Consider the following 17,177-nt stretch of genomic DNA (forward strand, 5'->3'; position numbering starts at 1 on the left):
ATGTGACTGGTTTTCCAACAACGCGTTCTGTTTCTCATATAAAAGAGTTTCATTTTTACATACAACTGATTTAGTTTTTTTTTATTTGAGACATCACACGACTTCTTTTTCTTCCGAGGAAGAAGGATAGAAACAACCCACTTTACAACAGTGGCTAGTCTACGAAACCCTCCTAATGAAACAATAATGCCAATAAAGCTTCTAAATCTGGAATTAAATCTTCTATTGTCGTAGCATACTCTTGCATTTATCTCTTAGTACACTGCCGGTGTAATTGCGCATGGTAGTAGGTTCCATTACCTGATATGCAATATTAAAATAGGTTCCTAGAATCATATCCTCGGCGTAATTGCGCATGGTAGTAGGCTACTGATATTGATTCATGCCAAATGCAAAATCCAACTCCCCCTTCATGATCATCACTTCCAGGTCTTTCTAGATGCTTGCTTCTGAGTCATGTGCACCTTCTCTCTTGGTGGATGATACACGAGGGCCCAAGTCCAACAACATAAAGTCCCCTATTTTATTTACACTTTTTTTTTTCTTTCTTTTTTTTTGTTTTGATGCAAAACAAAATTTTATTGCTTAATGAGGTGGGGTACAGAATGTGCATCCTCCCAAATTACACCGGCAACGAAATTTGGTGGGAAATCTTGTCAAGTCTTACGAACTCCGAAAAATTCTGGCATGATTAGCCAAAAAGTCTGCTGCCTTATTGCATTTTCTCATAATAAACATGCACCTCCATGAGGATGGTTGCAAAGTTTAGTCATAATATCTAATACAATAGAATGGTTCTCCCAAGCTGCTTTGTCAAGGTCTTGAGTCACTGCTTCCACTACAACTTGTGCATCTAGCTCAAAACTTATATACTAGAGCGGGCAAACAATCGCAAAACCCGCGGGTTCATCCGGCCCGGCCCGTAAAAATCCGAACCCGGCTCGGCTGGTTTCTAAACAAGTCGGGTTAGGGTTGGCAAAATGCCGGCCCGTACAAAAACGGGTAAACCCGTCCCGTCTCGTGTACCCGCGGGTTCAGACCGTCAACCCGCCATGGGATACTTGTGACGCGTGGCCCCTCCCATCTATACGTGTATGTTTCCAACACCTCCTAGCCCTAGGTATAAAAAGAAAAAAAACTAGATAATTCTCTTGCTCTACTTCAGTTCTCTAACTTCTCTTAATCTCTTTCTCTAACTTCTCTGAATCCCTTTCTCTACTTCTCTAATTAGTAAACCAGAAATGATAATAAACCATTTTCATGTAATGGGTTCTCTAATTTATCATTTTCATGTAATGGGTTCTGCAAATTTTATCAACAACAGTAGATATCTTTAGCTATTGATGGAAAACCTAAAAAATTCACAAAATTTTTCTGTAATTTTGTAAGTTATTGATTCAATAACACATATTTTGAGTTCTTAACGGAAAACCCATGTCTTTTTTATCATCAGAAAATGAAAATTTGTGATGGTATTAGATTTAATTTGAATTCATATATATGTTACAGGAAGTAGAAATATTTGGTTTTATCTCTAAATTTAAGTTAGGGCAAGAAGAATGAAACATTTAGAATAGTCAAATATGGGTGTTTAACATTATCTTTTAGAGCCTAAGTGCCTTAGACTATAGGTTTTGATTTACTGATTTGCTTTCCATATACTGGATAGTGGATAAAAGAAGAAAAGAAATTTAAATTGGGTCCTGTTTAATTTTGGGGATTTTTGATTTTAGATCTTTAATTTTGGTCTTTGATTTTCATGATGATTTTCATCATAATTTTGGTCTTTTTGATGATTTTGTCTCTGTAGCTCATTATTCTTGAGAGTTGTTTCGTTTGATGCATGCGGAGGAATTGCATAAACACAGATCTTCTTAAGGAGAGGATGAATCTAACTTGGGACAGCTACGGGATGGTGGGAGATGAATGCGATGGCTGCTGTAAATTTGGAGGAGATCAAAAGAAAAATTCAGTGACTCAACAATATTTATTTCCAGATCTTCGAGTGCATACTCAACACTTCAGTTATCAAAGGACGATCCAGTGAATTCATACACCACAAACCTACTATATCGATCATCTTTTTATGGTAGCCTCTTCTCTTCTTCAGTCATTACCCCAGCAACCAAGAACCGGATCTGGGAAATACAGTCGTGAAATGAATGATTAATTGTCAGTAGTTAGCGTTACTTTGATATTCTGCAATTCAAACATATAATATGTCAAATTACATGTTTGCATCTTCTATGTGTGGTTTATTAATGTATTAATTGCTGTAATTTCAACTACATTTTTGGTCACCTGGTTGATTTTAAGAGATGGAAATTGAAATGTTGGAAATTAAAATTTTAAGAGATGGAAATTGAAATGTTGATGATGCCCATTGCCTTTTGAAACTTTTGTTATGATTTTAGTATGTCTGTAACTGTGATAAAATATGCTTTTTGTTGAGTTCGTGCTGGCATATAAAATGTTTCTTTTAATGTTACAGCGCATTCCTCAAGAACTCCATGTAGGTTGGTAATGGGCGCTCATCTTTTGACATGGCTTGATGATGCTCTAACCCCTCTTCTGGAAAACATTTTGCCTTTCTATGAGATAATTTAGATGGCCTGAATGTGGCCGGAAATATCCCAAAAATCGATTTCTGGCGAGTTGACTCAACAAAAACCAGCTAACCCGTGAGCTCCCGTGAACCCGCAAGCTTTACCCGGGACGGGCGCGGGTTGGAGAAATGACCACCCGTGAAGAATTTCAACCCGCAAGCTTAGGCTTGTATTAACCCGTAACCCGCGGGTTGGTCACAAGCCAGCCCCTCCCGCCCGTTTGCCAGCTCTATTACATACTATAAGTTGAGATTTTCAGCCCATTCCATAGCTTGCAGCAATCCCTCACATTCTGCATGTTCCAAATTTAAGTATCTGTCCGCATAGGCACACTTTGCTTGCTCGAAATTTCCTGCAAAATTACGAAGAATTAGTTCAATGCCTGAGTGGTTTTTATCGATTTTTTTAAAAATTGCATCACAACAAATAGAAAAATATGGGCTGTCAGGCGGAATCCAATGAGTCTGGACTGAATTATTGCTTGTGATTGCTCTGTTGTATGCATGAGTTTCCTTCTTTTTCATCTTTTTACCTGTTACCTGGTTCAGCTGCTGTATATTCTTTATTACTTGTATTGGGTTTGGTTTAACATTCTCAAACACAGACTTATATCGAGCTTTCCAGATCTCCCAAACCGTATTATCCATTTTAACTACCCAATCATCATTCAAAGCATTCATCTCATCCTCAAATGAACTATTAATCCAATCACTTACATAATTATTGGCTCTTTATACGCTTCTACTAGCTCCTGAAATAGATAACACGACTGCTCTTGAGAAAAGGCATTCCTACAGAATGTGGGATGTTGTTTCTATACTCTAATTGCATATCTTGCAGTTTTCACCACTGCACTGCATTGGTTTTTCCATTCTTTCATTACTAGGCACGATGTCTTTGAAACACTTCCATATAAAGTGCTTGACTCGCGGAAGAGTATCAATTTCCCAAATTTTCTTGTACACCTTTGCTTTGTCTTTATCATATATCTCATGCCTGTTTGTTTTGATATCTACGAACTTGTCATATACTGATTTGACCGTAGGAATTTTCCATTACGAGTTAGAGTCCATACCAATTTGTCTGCAGTGATTGTAGTGATTCGAGTTTGAAGTATTCTTTCAGCATCAGGTTGGGCAAAAAGTCTTCGTATCAAATCAACTTTCCAACTCTTGGTTTGAGAATCAATTAGATCATTGACCTTAGCATAATCCTTTGCCTCTAACATCTACCACGGGTGGGTTAAGCATACCCCGTATCCAATTTTTATTCCAAGTTTGAATGCTTGTTCCATCTCCCACAATCCAGAAACTGTGTTTCTTGACAAACTCCATGCTGCCTTGTATACTTTGCCATGCCCGTGTAGAATCCTTTTTCTTCTTTGCATGTAATGCTGATCGCTGGAAAATATGTTTGCTTTAGAGCAGAAGCCCACAACTGATCTTGTTGTTGACATAATCTCCAAGCAGCTTTTGCCAGTAGAGCTTGATTATAATAGACCAAATCCCTGAAACCCATACCTCATGTAGCTTTGCCCCTACTAATTTTTGGCCAAGCAGCAATATATAATCCTCCACTTTCTTGTTTATTCCACCAATAGTCTCTCTGCACTTTTGATTGCTTTCAAATAGTGATTGTAGTAGTGGTAAAAACAGGGTCTTTTCAGACTTGTGAAGAAAACAATTTTTCTAGATTTAAATTAAACATGCAACTAAATAAAATAATTCAAAGTTTTGGAGAAAAACACCAAGACTAGGATTCCACCAATGACCATTTTAATAGTAAACTCTAAATAGTTCTTATGCAATTTTATCTTTAAAATCAATTCTAATATTTGCCTCAAATAAGTTTTTGAAGTAATAATTGTAATTAAAAAGTATAAAACATCAAAAGTTACTAAAACCCAGCATGCTTCATCAAGTCAATTCACAATTACTCAATAAAAACTATTAATTCAATTTTAATTCGTGCAAATAATCAAATAATAATATTGCAAATAAATATAAAAATTAGAATTATACCAATAAATTACCAATGGCTTCCTCCGTCGTCTCGGCTAATGGGTTTAGCTCCTCATCCCAAAAACACACTCACAAGATAAATTCATGGCTAAAATAGATGTTTTTATTGATGATTATATGATGAAATAGGAATTAGCAACGCTGTAGTGGTGTTACAGCGCCACTGTTACAAAAGAGTATGGTAATTTAAGACTGCTGTAAACGATAACTATCTACTGTTGTGAAACAACGACAGTGGTATGAAAATAAGTCTGCTGAAGAACGACTGACTCTGCAAGTCTGTTCTTCGTGTTCTTCAGAAGCTTTAATGGCAGCAGCAGCAGCAGCGTTGTCTCCTCTATAATTGCTTCTCCTAGGCTCTCATCGACTCTAAACTCTCTCCTAAAGGTTTCTAAACTTTTCTATGACTTGAACCAACTCTTATATAGTCTTTTAATCCCCAAAAATCTCTACTGAATCCGACTTTTTCTTTTCTTTTTCTTCTCGGCGCTGTTGAGAGAATAATCACCTCTTCAGTGTTTGTACGCGTCTGTTAGCTATAAAATAGGTACCAAACTCTTCTTAAGACGTGAACAAGACTAAATACATTAATTTCCAGCGTCAAACTCTCCCAAATATCTCTCACAAATCTTTGAAACTTGAACAGAAAGTACGTGTCCTGTTTGAACTTTGATTACTTCTCCCGGCCATTCCAGCCCAATTGGTTGGGTCCAATTGATTGTATCAGGCCTGTTTAGTCATGCAGAGTCCATACGTACCAAATACAGCAATTGAATCTCCTAAAATCACGTCCAAAATTCGATCTTCAAATCTGCCAGACGCTGCATGCATTTTCCCGCCATTTTTTTAATTCAAAACGTGAAGAAGGTGGGTGCCCTTATCCTGTGCTGTTCTCCCTTTAGCAGTTGCCTGGAAATAGGTCACCCCTTAGTAATTAGGTTACCCCTTATCCAAAATCAAGGGTCCGTATAGCAAGTGTCCTCTGAGGCATTTTCCGCACTTTTTTCGGGGTTCCTCCGGGGTATTTCTGGATACTTCCGGTACACTTCTGAGGCGCTTCCGGTACGTTATCAACGGAGGTCCAGATGCCACATTTTTAGCCAAATTCGCCGCAAGAGATTATTTTCCAAAAACACCTACAAATACATAAAATAACCAAATAAGTACAATATCGAGTACTAACAATATATACAAATGAGCTATATTAGACACATAAATGCGTCCATCAACTTTGTCCATTTCCTTAATAGTATTGTTAAGTATCTTAACCCATATTATGGGATGGAAGAGCATTTAATACATGTTTGATAATTACATATCTTCGACTGGGTAAGTATGCATAATGGGTATGTGTACTACATCCAGTTCGTGAGTTGTAATGCTAAGGTATGCATACTTGTAGATGGGGAAATACGATTTGCTGGTTTTTAAGGAATTGAGGAGACGACCGTAAGGAGGAGACTCCTCGAACCGAGCGAAATATTAAACCTCACACAGATGCACCGCTGCAAAGGGGGTTCTTTAGATTCGAGAGATAAATCTGTAGTACTCCGGCCTAAATCAAGACAATGACCGTTCCAGAGTAAATTCGGTCACAAGAGAGGATGGGTTGATCTGTAGGAGGGAAGCTGGGAAATGTGTGGAATCAATGGTAATCAAAGATTGTGGGTGTGTGAATTATGAATATGATAAGCTCTGAATGATTGAAATTGCTTAATTGAGAGTAGTTGCTCAATTGATGAGTTGATGATCTCGTGTTGTCGATGAGACGTGAGATTGATGATATTGTTGATGATGTCGATTCAATAATGATTCAGAGACTTATTTATATTGCTGGAATTTTAGACACCACGATTCCATGAAGTGTGACAGTTGATGGAATCAAGGAGTGGGGAAGTGGAGATCGTGTTTGAAACCAGTTGCTCAACGTGTGGAGACTTGGTCGATTTTCCACCCACTACCTCGTGAATTTCTTCAACTGATTGCACGACTTGCTCACATTCCATCGTGTGTTTGAACGCACGTGCCGTAGACCGCCAGACAAAAACCCTAAGTGATATCCCCCCAAGTGACACGATTGACGTCTCGTGGTTTGTTAGTCAATTGATGACTTCGTGGTTTGATGGGACGATGAGTCCATGTAGTTTCTGAATTAAACATGATGTTCTGAAACTCACGAATTAAACATGTCATGAGACAGAGGTATAGTTCTTACGATGAAGTGAGCAAGTATTGCTCATTCGATGGATCGTTGAATATCGATTGTTGAGCCCATATTCCTTGGTTTGAGAAAATATTTATCATCTGAGAAAGTGTTGCCCATGTGATGAATTGTTGAATATTTGATCGTCTGAGCATGTGTTGCTCATCTGATGGATTATTGGCAGCGTACCAAAAATATTAATTAGAATACTGGTCGTTGAACCGAGCATAATTAATAAAATTAATGACCATGAGGCCATCGTAAAATTATTAAGGTTGGAATCTGGAATGATGATCCTTGGATTCAGAAACCCTAATTTGATCAATTGATGATCAATTCATGGTTCGTCAGAAGTTTAACCATGGGACGAAGGAGGGAGCGACTACATGGGACCGTGGATCAACCATGTAGTGTCCATATGCTCATGTGAGCAAATACGAAGAACTCTTTGTAGAGTTGACGATTTGTTGGTGAAAGAATGATTAAATGCTGGTTTAATCATTTATTCGAAAATGCTCGTCTGAGTCTTAGGTGAGAAAACCTAATTAATTATGACGAGACGAGGGACCGACCATGGAGTCATGAAACCGTCCCTGGGTTGTCATGTGACCGCCTGACGATCACTTCATGAAAATCTAAAGTGTTTGGAAGAGTTTTGGACCTAATACGAGCAATTGTGCAAATTAGGTCAAAACTGTGAAAATTGATGGGACCGGCTTCCGTGAGATAAAGAGCCAATCTTGGTCGGTCAAGATAGCGTGCTCGTGTCCCCAAGGCGTCCGCGCCTCAGTCCTGAAAATTTTGATATTTTCTGGCGTGCAATTGATCATCCATTCGAGAAAATATGCCAAAATTAGGGTTGCGACGAAACTGAGGAAAACACCATGAGATGATGAAAAATAATTATAAAATAAGGAATGAGGAGGCGTGGGACCACCGTGGTCAAGGAATGGTCGGCCGGTCGTGACCACGGTCCCGTGGTGCCTTTTCCTTAATTTTATAATATTTTGATGATTTTATGAAAAATTCATGAATTTTGAAAAATTTGATGAATTTCGGGAGTTTCCATGAATTGAAGGAGTTTTCATGAGTTCATGGAAGCAAAATATTAAAATAATAAAAACACGGGCGTGTGGGACCATAGAGTAATGGCCGGCCGTCTATGGACCGGTACCACGAGTTTTTCATATTTTTTTTTTAATATTTTTAGGTATTTTTGATGATTTGAGGGAATTTTTCCTAATTTGAGAGAAATACCATAAAATCAAGGAATTTGATGAATTCAAGGAAAATAGGATAAATAGTAATAAAATAATAAAGCAAAGGGCATGTGGGACCGGCTAGGGCATGGCCGGACGGCTAGTGGCCCGGTCCCACAAGTTTTCATAATTTTATTTTATTTTATTATTATATGATGATTTGTGCAAAAAAATACCATGAAATCAAGGGGTTTTTTCATGAAATTAGAGAAATAATAATAATAATAAAAATAATGAGGAACCGTGAGGTGTGGGGCCGGCTGGGACCAAGGCATGGTCGGTTGGCCAACGGTCACGCCCCACACTTCTTTCCTTAATTTTATATTATTTTTTACGAATTTATGAAAATACCATGAAACCGAGGAGTTTCCTCGAGACGAAGGAGATTTAATAAAATGAGAGAATTTTCATCAAATCATGGAAAATAATAAAAATGCATTAAAAATATAAAACTGGCGTGGGATTGACCACGACACGGTCGGTCGGTCGTGTGCCCATGTTCCTAGCACCTTGGTCAATAATTTTTAATTATTTATTATTTTCTTCCCTATTTTGCATAGGTTCATCGTTTCGTTATATTTTGAAATACTCGTTCGTGTAGTGACTGTTAGTGTATCGTCGTTGAATACACTTTCACCATTTGAATCAGGGCTTACTTAGAGGTAGCTCAGACGCCCGGTTGTTGATTATTTATTACTAATTGTGGAATTCAGTGGAGAATTATTCACAAAACTGAGTAATAAGATGTTTATTATTAATTCATAGGATCAGCTGAGGATTCGACTACGAATTCAGAATAATAAAATGAGCATTACTATTCGATGGGATCGTAGATTCGACCATAGAATCGGAGTAATTAAGATTTATTTATTACCATTCATGAGACCAGTTGTGGATTCGATCATGAAATAAGAGTAATGAGATAATATAGTTATTGCTATTCTATGAGATCAAGCCGTGGATTCGATCATAGAATCAGAACAATTGTTTATTGCCATTCTGTGGGACCAGTCGCAGATTCGACCATGGAATATGAGCAATTGTTATTGCCATTCCATGGGACCAGTCGTGGATTCAACCATGGAATAACATCAATTGTTATTGCCATTCCATGGGACCAGTCGTGGATTCGACCATGGAATAGGAGCAATTGTTATTGCCATTCCATGGGACCACTCGTGGATTCGACCATGGAATATGATCAATTATTATTGCCATTCCATGGGACAAGTCGTGGATTCGATCATGGAATATGATCAATTGTTATTGCCATTCCATGGGACCAGTCGTGGATTCGACCATGGAATAGGAGCAATTATTATTGCCATTCCATGGGACCAGTCGTGGATTCGACCATGGAATAGGAGCAATTGTAATTAGGAATAATTAACTTTGTGGCTCTATACTAGCAGAGCAAGCTATCTAGGAGCCGTCCATCTCGTGATACTATATAGAAATAATCACTGAAAGTGTTCAGTATTCATGAGATATGCCGTTATCCAGTCGTGAGACTACATATCTACATGTACTCTGAGAGAAAGTACTCTCCGTTGAGATTTCGATGAGAGACCCGTGTCTCAATACTCACGTCTGATTGCTGGATCAGAGCTTCGTATAATTATGAGTTTACGATTTTAGCCCTTGTCGAAAATCCACCATCTACATTAAGTCCCCTGCTTACTGAGGAAAGCTGTGTTCCTCAGTCAGCATTAAATGGTGATTTTCAGGCCATAAATAATAATACCAGCAATTGAACTTAGTCGTAAGTTGAGACGATATCGGATTTAGAGAGCATGAGCAAACCACGACTTGATGAAGGTTTCAATGTCATGATTGGAGCATCGTTTGATGAGCATAAATTGGTGTTGAACCGCTGGTTTGGACGATGGGACCTTGGTCGTTTAGGATTCGCGGGCCGGGCCCAAGAAAAGAATCCGTTTTAGCGCAGACGCTCATTCGTTCGTTAGTTTAAGAAACAACAAAATAGACCTGAGTCTAATGATAAAAATTTGTCTATAAGCTTTCACGAAAAACAAAATTTTATTTTTAAAATATGTGAGATCTCACAAAGTGGAATAAACTCTCGTTTCAAAGGTGGATGCTCGCGTGAAGGAGCAAAATATATATATTTTTCAAATTCACGTGAGTTTCACGTTAAAATATATTTTGTAAAATCAATGTTTTGATTTTGAACAATTGTTGAAAGTAGACAACCATACATGGTGAAAGAATGTCTATATGTGAGTTTTCACAATCGTAGAATGGACGTCTGTCCAGATTTTGAGAAACCAGTGAATGTTCACGTTGTAAAATTTACGTGGGTTGTTCACGCTTTTGTGAAAATCATGTCAGAATTTTGCTCGTCTTAGCAGGTTTGAAGGAACGAGCAAGATTTGAAGTATTAACTCATGTACTGTTAGTGGAATCGTAAACAGGTAAGAGTTGAAAGTTACCATTTTTGCAGACGCTGATGTGAGCATCTTTATTCCATGATTCATTGTTTTGCTGAATCATGCGCTTTGTATAAATGATGCGCTGAATGTTATGCATCTGTCACAGCCACTTTGCAAGAATGACTGACTCCCGTGATGACACTTTCAAAGGAGATGTCTCAAGGGATGACATCTCCGCGGGTGTAACTTCAAGAAATGGTACTTCTGGGACCTCTGAGTGATGGTGAGAGATCCTTCATACTGAGTTGTACTCATGGTTATTTCATTAACTATACCACATGATGATCATGTAGTGAGGTTTCAGATCAATGTAGACTCCTCGGAAATGGAAGAAAGTCTTCGGGGCGGAGCACCCAGAAGTAAGGACTACAGGATGTTAGCAAATGACGTGCAGTCCCCAACCGTTTCTTTGGTGAGTTGTTAGCGCTCCTTGTGTCATGACTTTTTCCTGCCCGTGCAATTAGGATCACGAGACCAAGGTTTTGTTATTTATTTTCAGACCTTTTCTCCATCGATTGAAGGTCTTCAACTTGTTCCCAGGCGAACAATTCAGGAACCCAGTACTTATGAAGACGTCGATGTAAATATCTCTTTCATGCAGGTGATCGCGGCATCTCCTTGAATGAAATAATAATAATTTTTGTTGATGAATCCAGGAAGAAATCATTGTAGATAAGGATCATGTTGATGAAGCGCACTCTTCTTTGGGAGATGGGAATATGGAGACTTCCCGAAATCCCGAACCGAATGGAGATAGCGGTGTTGTCAACGGAGATTCTGGCATCGTCGAGCCTTCAAATGATTTAGAGACTCCCTTAGTAAGTATATCTCCTGTAATTTCTTCAAAGAAGTATGATATCTCTGATTCGTGAATGAATGAATGAAAACCCATGTGAATTTATGGATAACTTTGCCGAAATACGTCACCGGAAAATTTCAGACTTCAGATTTTACTAGAAACGCTTTAGAATCTTCGTCCGAAGTCGGATTTTCGCGGTTTTCATATGTATCTTCAAGCCCAGGAAATTTACAAGCTTTGGTAAAGAAGATCTTTGAAGTTTGAGCATGTTTAGGGCCTGAAAAAGGCGAAATAGTGAACTTCCAGGAGACCTTCAGAACTTTTTCAGATGGCATGTTGCTCCATGTTTTAGCCACATATCTTTGCTCGTTCATCGGATTGTCATGAAATTTTGAGAAGTTGTAGAGGACATCCGTACAAAGAGAATGGTATATAACCCATCTTCAGATTCCTCGTAGATTGCTCCCAGTTCGTCTTTTAGTACAGGGAAGAGTACAGTTTCTTCAGACGAGGTTACCGTAAAACGTATTTTCATAACTTTCATGCTATTTGATCGTGCCTTGAGTGTATAATGATTAATATTGATAATGTTGGATTGATTGTATGATGTATTTTATGATCTCATTTGGTTTCAAGCTTAAATGACTCTAACCTCATGTAATCTTCGTATTAGGTGCCAAATACCGAAGTTGAGGATATTGAAACCAATGAGGATAACTCAAACTTCCCTGGAGTTATTGATGAAGAGACAACCATCTCTGCACTTCAAGGCCATGAGAAGGTTGTCATTGAAGTCTTGGAAACTCAGATTGTTGCTGCTTCAGTGATAGAAGAAACCGAAACACCAGTAGAGAATACTGAAGAAGCTGTTGCCCTGGAGGCTGCTCCAGTAATTGAGAACCGTATAGAGGTGCATGAATATCCAAGTGAAGGAGTTGCTTTTGATCCTCCGTTCAATGCTTCACTCCCGTATCATGAACTAGTTGGCGGATTCAGCGTTCCCATTGGATATGCAGGCTTGTCCGGAGCATAGTTATTTCTTGACGAGGCAAGTAGAAGCCATATTAAATGATATCCGCATCACAACTGGAAATACTGTCACCCGGGATGTACTCTTTGATTGGGAGTGCAACTTGAAGAAATCTGAAGAACTTGGCTTCAATTTGAAGTGGCTTCGTCAAAAGATTGATGCTATAAGGAAAGCGGTGGAAGGTGACACTTCTTTCACCACCAGTGATGCCATGTTGAAGAAGATGGATGAAGAAAAGCAGAAATCTTATTTTGCTGACTTTCTTTAGTTTTCTTTCCATGATATCTTGAACCTTGGACTTCTGAGAGATGTGAGGTTTTATTCTGGTCTTGATTTCTTGATCGGTTTTGGATTGTGAAATCGATCGTCTTGACAAGTGGACCGTCAGTCCCCAGTATTTTGTTAAGTCTCTCCCTTTAGTTTTCCCTTATTCTGGTGAGACCTAGATAGAGGACCCAGGTAGAAAAATTGATGTAAAGACCTAGGTGGTCGAAGTTGGAGGTACCTTGATGAAGGACTTAGCGAAGAGACCTGGTGGACACCGATCGACTGTGGAAGTCATGCATGTTGTATGCTCTATAAGTTGTAGGGACCTCATACAAGGTCGGAATTCAATGCTTGACCCCAACTTTCGAAGATAAGAGGCTGAGTTATCACATGAGAAAAGAATCACTCAATTTGGAGTTGTAGAGGTCATCCAACGAAGCGTGCGCATTTGTAATTTGTAATCCCGTACAAATTTTTCAGATTCCGTAGACCTGACGGTAAAGGCCATATCTTTCAGCTCGTATGTCCGATTGATGCACCCTTTTGGTATGTTGTAGAAAAAACATAGACGAACATCTTTCGTTGAGGAAGTATTGTCCCATTCCTCACCCATTGGTACGTTTCTGTAAACCCATGGCCCGGAGCATGTCGTATCTCATTTGTAGAGGCGATGAGAACATCTTGGAGGAGACTTTGGATTATGCTCACCAACCGTGCCAGCTTTGGGAAGACTTTCATGTGAGCATGTTATCAGGTCTACACATATTGATATAAATCATTAGTTCTTGGAGAAGTCTGCTTCATGTGTAACACTTAAGAGAATGATTAGTTGATGAAGCCCTGAGGATGTTGCTCCTGAGACCGTTGTTGGTGCTGAGACCATGAATGATTACGCTCCAGAGATCCTTGTCGATGCTGAGATCATGGATGGTGTTCCTTTAGAGATTATTTGATGTTGATGCCATGGTTGGAATTGCTCCAAAGACCGAAAAAGGCTAGAACCATGATTATAGATATAATCTTTGCTCCTCCATCCAGTGAGCCTTTTACATTCACGAACTAGTTGATGAGTTGAGCGTCCGTAAGATGAAGGTGTACTGAGAGTTCAACCTGAATGCTCTTGAAAGCATAACTTTACCACGAACTGGCTTTGTCAGTGAGTCGACATTGTTGCGGTAGATGACATCAAGAGTTTTCATACTGGATGTGATTGGTGAAGAGAGAAAGTTCCTCAATCATGCAGGGGCTTGTGATGTAGCGAAAACCATGAAGTTTCACGAAATCACCTCAGGTTGCCCAGTGTATATTGAAGGAGTTAGTGTCATCCATGTATGAATGATGTTGCATATGCTTCAGAAGTCTTATCATTGGATAATGAAGACTTATCGTTTAGTTACACTTTGATGTGCTGGTGTTGAATCAATGTGTCATCGTCGAGATATTTGTGCTGAAGCTGTACTCTTTGATTGGGAGTACAATTTGATGGCTTCTTAGATGCTTGAGCGTTGAAGCGTATATCCCTTAAGCATCGAATGTTTGATCATCTCGGCCCCGGAGTATCTTCCATTGATTCATCATCCCTTTCGTTGCGGTAGTGGGAGTGGGATTCGACACTTGTGTAGACATCAGAGCTTTCTGATTTTGTGGAACACATGAACTTGCAGGAGAAACACCCAAAGTGTTCTTTGCCATGTTTGGACATCATCTCGGTAATGAATGTTTCAGTGCTTGATTCGGAGGAGCGTCAGATTCAACCACTTGGTAAAATACTAATGTGGTGAAGCTACCATTCATAACGTCTTGCAGAGTTGCTAGCAGAATTGAGTCCCCATGCTAGGATAGCATGTGAGGAAATAAATGACATAGACGTGGGATGAGACTTTCCTGAGTGGGAACCTCTTGATGGATGTATATGCATCTTTTGCAGGTTCTTTCTTCAACCTCGTCAAAGTTTGAAATTCCTCCAAGTACTCTGATGATGGAATGTCCGTCAAATATTCTGAATCAGATCTTTCTTCGTTGGAGAGACGTGTAACCAAAGGCGCTTTGTAAGTACCCATCTTTTCAGCGTGGATCCACGCTCGTCTAAAGGACATGTCATATCCTGGATCTTCTTGATTATGTGAAACTTGGTTTCTGTCTAGTGTTGAACTTATGTTCACTTTGAGAGTGATATAGCCATAAGTATTCCAAGCGCTCCTTCAAGGTATCTGATTGAGATGGGAGCATGAGTAGCTTCTTGTCGACTGATGCCTGCGGATCTGAGGTTTTCAGTAGAATGATGTTGATGGCGGTGCCAGCATCGATCAACTCATCAACGCTCTTCCAAATTTGTTTCTTTGACTGTGGAAAGCATTCCTCAGTCGTACATCTCTTGGTTTGTGGCTGGAGTCTCAAGAAGTATTTCCGAAATGAACTTCTTGACACGATGTGATTCAGTGCTGTGAACATGTCTCTCTTTTGTGCCTTCGACAGATAGAGCAATTCACGTTCGACCAAGGATTGAACTGCCTCTTTGATAGGTTGTTCAGAGAGTGTAAAGGTTATGATTGGGAGAGGATTCTTGTGTGCTCCTCCAGTGCCCAGTTGAAGCTATTGTGGATCAACCTTCTCTTTGGTGACGTGCTTCAAAATATTACAATTACTTGTCGACTGATTGATAAATCTATGAAGGTGACAGTACCTTGGACTCTTCATGTTGGCTCTCTATGATGAGCAACAGTTTGATTGCACCGTCTTGAACCCAGACTTCCAGTAACTCGATCACTCCTTCATGAGAAGTTTGAGTCTGTCCGATCATTTTCCCGTTCGTTGATGCCAGGTCGAGGTTTGTGCAAGATTGGTTATCCTTCCGTGATGCTTTTGTAGGAAGAGGTGTTGGATGTCGCGTGTTTGAGCAGAATGTTTCCTTTTTATTCCTTGAGCAACAACGTTCATGGAAGGTTGGACATCGTACTTTTTGTTGATCAGGCGTCGGCTGCTCCGAGGTTCCTCGACCTTGTAGACTTTTCTCAGTAAAGAAGGTGTAGTAGTCTCTGATCGTTTTGGCTGCTTCATGAAGTTCTGAGAAAGTGTGGAACCGGAGGTTTTCCAGCAAGGCTCTATAGACCGGGATCATTTTGTTGACGCACAAGTCTACAAGTTGTTGCTATGTGACGTTTGGGTCGTGGCAGTCCAACGCTTGAATTCTGAACCTTTTCACATAATCATCAGGATGTTCGCTGCTCCTTCGAAACATCCTTCCTAGATCAGAGAGAGTGACTTGCTCTGACATGAAGAAGTATTTTATGTAGAAAGCATTAATCATCTCTCCCCAATCAGTTATACTTCCCGGTGCGATGTTGTTGTACCAGGTGTATGCTCTACCTTTTGGAAGAGGAATCTTTGCGTAGCAGCAAGGTACGGAGGATGGTGACGATGGACATGTGGGGTTTTGTCTTTTCCACGGTTCTCCAGAAGGCGTTCCAAATCCTCCCGAGTGATGAAGTTTGATGACTCCTTCGCCGATGGATCGTATGCAGCTTTGCGGACTTCATCATCATCTACTGTATGAATTGGAATTACCTCAGGATCAGCGTCTGAGGATTTTTCCTTCTCTTTTCCTTTTCCTTGGGTCTTCCTTGTATCAGTGAGAGATTTCTGTTGATTAAATAGCTCATTCTGTGCTGTAGCCATATCGGTTTGATTCTTTGCAAGAGTCTCTTGCATTTTGATGAGGTCAGCAAAGGTAGGTGGTGGATTTCCTCTGACTTCCTCAGGGTGTCGGCCGAACAAAGGATGACCCTCTGCATTGACGTGAGGAGGAGTAACGTCACCGCCGTCAGTGTTAGATGCAGGAATCGTTTCCGGGATATCCTCGCTGTCGTTGTTGTTGTTGTTGCCAGTGCTAGCACCATTTGTATTAGAACCTGTAACTAATCCGGACCTAAGACCAGCCATCTTGTGAAATCGCGAGATTGCAACCGAGAGAATGATCTCCCACTGTGGTCGCCAATCTGTAGATGGGGAAAAACGATTTGCTGGTTTTTAAGGAATTGAGGAGACGACCGTACGGAGGAGACTCCTCGAATCGAGCGAAATGTTAAACCTCACATAGATGCACCGCTGCAAAGGGGGTTCTTTAGATTCGAGAGATCAATCTGTAGTACTCCGGCCTAAATCAAGACAATGACCGTTCCAGAGTAAATTCGGTCACAAGAGAGGATGGGTCGATCTGTAGGAGGGAAGCTCGGAAATGTGTGGAATCAATGGTAATCAAATATTGTGGGTGTGTGAATTCTGAATACGATAAGCTCTGAATGATTGAAATTGCTCAATTGATGAGTTGATGATCTCGTGTTGTCGATGAGACGTGAGATTGATGATACTGTTGATGATGCCGATTCAATCATGATTCAGAGACTTATTTATATTGTTGGAATTTTAGACACCATGATTCCATAAAGTGCGACAGTTGATGGAATCAAGGTGTGGGGAAGTGGAGATCGTGTTTGAAACCAGTTGCTCAACGTGTGGAGACTTGGTCGATTTTCCACCCAC

The 17,177-nt window shown here is 39.8% G+C and overlaps 1 long non-coding RNA gene across 1 annotated transcript; it reads left to right on the forward strand.

Moving 5' to 3' along the window:
• The first annotated feature begins 1,175 nt into the window (after window positions 1-1,175).
• LOC113277526 lies at window positions 1,176-2,377 on the forward strand. Its single transcript, XR_003324968.1, has 2 exons — window positions 1,176-1,384; window positions 1,811-2,377. It is a non-coding gene; the product is annotated as an uncharacterized LOC113277526 (long non-coding RNA).
• The last annotated feature ends 14,800 nt before the right edge of the window (window positions 2,378-17,177 follow it).

The sequence above is a fragment of the Papaver somniferum genome, chromosome 5 (genome assembly GCF_003573695.1).
Source record: "Papaver somniferum cultivar HN1 chromosome 5, ASM357369v1, whole genome shotgun sequence".
Taxonomy (NCBI): domain Eukaryota; kingdom Viridiplantae; phylum Streptophyta; class Magnoliopsida; order Ranunculales; family Papaveraceae; genus Papaver; species Papaver somniferum.